Source organism: Papaver somniferum, chromosome 3 (assembly GCF_003573695.1).
Source record: "Papaver somniferum cultivar HN1 chromosome 3, ASM357369v1, whole genome shotgun sequence".
Classification (NCBI taxonomy): Eukaryota; Viridiplantae; Streptophyta; class Magnoliopsida; order Ranunculales; family Papaveraceae; genus Papaver; species Papaver somniferum.
Window position 1 is genome coordinate 182,319,414 of NC_039360.1, and position 4,277 is coordinate 182,323,690.

Here is a 4,277-nt window from a genome sequence, read left to right on the forward strand (position 1 = left end):
TTTGACTCTACTTGCGCCCTAAACCGGGTGACATACACAACCACTTCTCCGTTCGGACAATAGCCTCAACCATACGCTCTGATACCAGTATTTAGGATCTTCACGGACCGCCGTACCCTACTTCTGGGCCCGACCACATAGCACCGATATTGTTCCCACTTGACCACATGTTGCAGCAGGTGTGGGGTTTTAATCTAAAAGGCCTCGGTGCTATGTAGGGAGATTGTCTAGATTATATATCACCATATGGACTTTGTCTTCCTTCATGTGGGACTATCTTTAGCTAACCCATGTGTGAATCACATGTGTGTATTGAGCCACACAACTCTAATAATCTCCACCTTGGCGAGAATACACACCACCTCGCCACCTCCGTATGCTACCAATCAGACAATGATTAGTGCCACTAGATGCTCTTGGAACACTGCTCAATACTTTGAGCTTCCCGACTCCACCTGCGACCTTCCGATTACCGACATTCCATAACCACTCTTCATCCCGACTCCCGTCAGCTCCACCTTGCTCTGATACCATTTTGTAGGACCCTTACGGACCGCCGGACCCACTCTGGGTCCGACCACATAGCACCGATATTGTCCCCACTTGACCACCTTGAGGGTTAGGTGTGGGGTTTTATCCAAAATCCCTCGGTGCTATGTAAGGAGATGCCCAATCTTATTAAGCGCCACATGTACTCCTCTTATTCCATGTGGGACTATCCTAACTATACATATGTGGTGTTTATCGAGCCACATACTCCAACAACCACCTCCTTCACTGGCAGCAAACTCCGACCCATGATTAATCTTCTCATTTCTCCATCATCGATATTCATCACCATTCTAACTCGCAGACTCGTGCTCACCATCTCCTTCATCTTTTTCTTGCAGGACTAAGTACAACTCCACTAGTCAGTAACCGTTAATAATGGCAGCAGTACCTTCTGTCGAGCTCCATCCGTTTCCTTCAAACTCTCGTTGCAATCTTCCCATGGTAACAACACCACTATTCCGTGTTCCTCCTTATCATGTTATTTCCGTCACTACCAACCATGCAAACTCCAGAGCTCAAATACAACAGTTGATGTGATCAGCTCGTTATCACTGATCATGGGAAAAAGATGAAGGTGGCAACCCTTAGTAAATTATCCGGGTGCCTTTAACATGTTTTGAATTCTGGCTTCCCCCCGAAGTAAAAGACCAGACTCCCTTTAGCAGTTCCTTTGAAACAGTTCACCCCTTATCGGAATGACTGCCCCTTAACGGACAGTGGGGTGTCAATAGCACTTGTCCTAGAAAATGACCATTTTGCCCTTGTAGTCTTTTAAGTTCTTGTTTTGCTCATAACTTCTTCATACGAACTCAGAATGACTCCATTCTTTCGCCATTGACATCGTCTTCTTGCCCACAAGATGATGACTAGAAATCCTCCATTTGAACGAGCTCCACTGGGTCTTTGGACCTTCTTCACTTGTGACTTCATTTTTGTAGCTATTTCCACTTCTTTTGGATGATTCATCTAATAAAACACAAATAAAAGAAAACAAGCGTAATATACGATAATTTGCAAGAAGATCAACAATTACTAGCATGGAATTGGCACCAAATATATGTGAAATATGCACTTATCAATTCGTTTAAAGGAAGTAAAATTCATAAACTTGTTTTGTGAATCGAAAGGGAAATCACTAGGATTATTGGTATTGTTATTCATTGCAAATCTTTGGATTACCAATATGTGTGTTTAGCATAACCTCTCATAACTTGTTTATATATCTTGGTAAAACTACTCACAATGCCTGACTTATGTATCGATATGACTTTTATTAGTGAAACCAATCTTAAGTAATCACTTGAGATGGTATGATCGATATTTGTAATTGGTGTGACTATTCCTAGTCACTGGGTAACCGATCCTAGAACTTGGTGGGACTAATCACAAGATGTGTAATCGATCCTTGTAGTAGGTTAACAAGTTTTAGTAATTGGTGTAGACGATCCTATAACTTGTGCAACCGATCACAAGTAAATACCATAATTATGTGGTAACCGATCCCAGTATCTAGTCAACCAATTTTTGGAAAGCTAGTGCGACCGATCCTAGTACCCACATGGAGGTAGCTACAAACTTGTGTTTTGGTAGAACCGTGAAACCTATTAATGGTGATTTGATAGGATAATCAATCACATTGTTTTTGGAAATCAGATGAACCAATTCTAAACTCGTTTGGAAGTGTGGCAAATCGGTTCCAAGATTGTAAATATGAAAAAGGATTTACAAAGTAAAGATGTCGACATACCTTGAACATGTGCAGTAATTCTTATCTTTTATTGTTCAAAGATATTCCTTAATAACTAAACAAAATCCTGAATCGAAATAAATTGAGAATCTTTTAATTAAGGTTTTTAGTTTTATATGCTTTTAATTTCCAGCAATTAAAATGCATATCTTTAGAAAATAAAAATTGGTAATGTGCATTTACTAATTGGATATTTTCTATTGAGATTTCGGTCAATATTTGGACAGAGCATTTCCAGGAATTATGAAAACCGAATTTGGAAATATATTACATATCTTGAGAATATTTTCGGCTTTGGAAATTCCTTGGTGTCCAAACTTCCTTGGTCTATAAATATTGAAGTTTGCATTTCGAGGAAACTAATCCTCATAGCCAACAAAACTACCTAGTTATGTTGTTACTGGTGGAGCCGTCTATTCGGATAGAAAAGTACCCTAATTAGGCAAAACCTCTTACGACCGCTCGCTTTAAAGACTTCTTTGGGATTGGGAAGCTCTACGAGTACCGTGGGTGGGAAACTAGATAATTACAGTTTATTATTAGTTTTCGATTGATTTGATTGACTAATGGTTGTTGAACTTTGATTGCACCTAGTTTGTTTATGCTTGAGCATCTTCTCTTCCGATATAATATTCACTCAAACTAGATCGAAGTTTCGACGGGGATCTTTAGACAGTTTGTAGATCTAAAGACGTCTTGTGATAATCCATTGTTAACAGACTCCGTTCTGTGTGTGATTGATCACAAGAAATTCAAGTTGATTGTGTGCAAGTGTTTATTGAAGATCTAAGAAGATTTGAAGACAAATAAGATTTCTTATTTGAGTTCATAATCTTGGGTGTGCACAAAACTTGATCGGCTGGGGATCCAACTATAATCGGTTTATCTTTGTGATAACCTTGATTGATTAGTTGAGTAGATCGGCATCAATACAATTCTTTGTGATTTAAAGTATTGATTGCATAGTCTAAACAATTACCTTGGTAGTTGTTGAAAGATTGATCTAAGAACCTGACAAAAGAGTTTATTGGGATAAACGGAAGTGCCTTTTGTCAAACTCATATCACTTGTTTGAAAAGAGTTGTTACCGAACATATTTGTTATTCCTTTACTATTTGGAATACGAACCAAAGAAATTGTTCCAAGTGCGTGACATATTGCAAGTTGGAGGCACAGGGATACAGACGGAACTAGGTGAACTATTAGAGCATAGCTCGGTTGAACCCACCAAGCGTTGGTATGTCAAGTTTGCTTGTCATATTTTAGTGAGCCAAAACTCATTTAAGAGTTGCTTGATTATGTACTAGAATCAACTTCATATAGGTTAGCTTGAAAGTATTAGGATATGAGACGTTACAAGTATTGCAAAGACTTGAAGAAGTTAAGAAGAAAGGAGCTACAACGACAACATCATCCTTCCACTTAAGGTTAGTGATATTTGACTTGAACTGTTTCATTCCCTAACGTATCTTTCAAGTCGTGCATATTGAAAACAAAACTGCGAAGCATGAATGATTATACTCTAGTTAGACCTAGTATTAAGGAATACAATACGAGGTTTATTGCTTAACCATTAAACTTTGTAGATAAGACATCGACATAATCGTTCGAATGCTATTGTGATTATGTATGGGTATAAGGTGAAGATTTCATCCTAGGAAACAATGTTTTACATTTGTTTTAAGGAAGTAAATTCATGAACTTGTTTTGTGAATCGAAAGAGAAATCTCCAGGCATTATTGGTATTGTTATTCATTGCATATCTTTTGAACTACCAATACGTGTGATTAGTATAACATCTCATGACTTGTTTATGTTCTTGGTAAAACTATTCACAAAGGCCTGACTTTTGTATTGGTATGACTTTTATTAGTGAAACCGATCTTAAGTAATCACCTGAGATGGTATGATCGATTTTGTGTTATTAGTATGACCAACTCTGGGTAAAGGGGAACCGATCCTAGTAAGAGGTGCAACC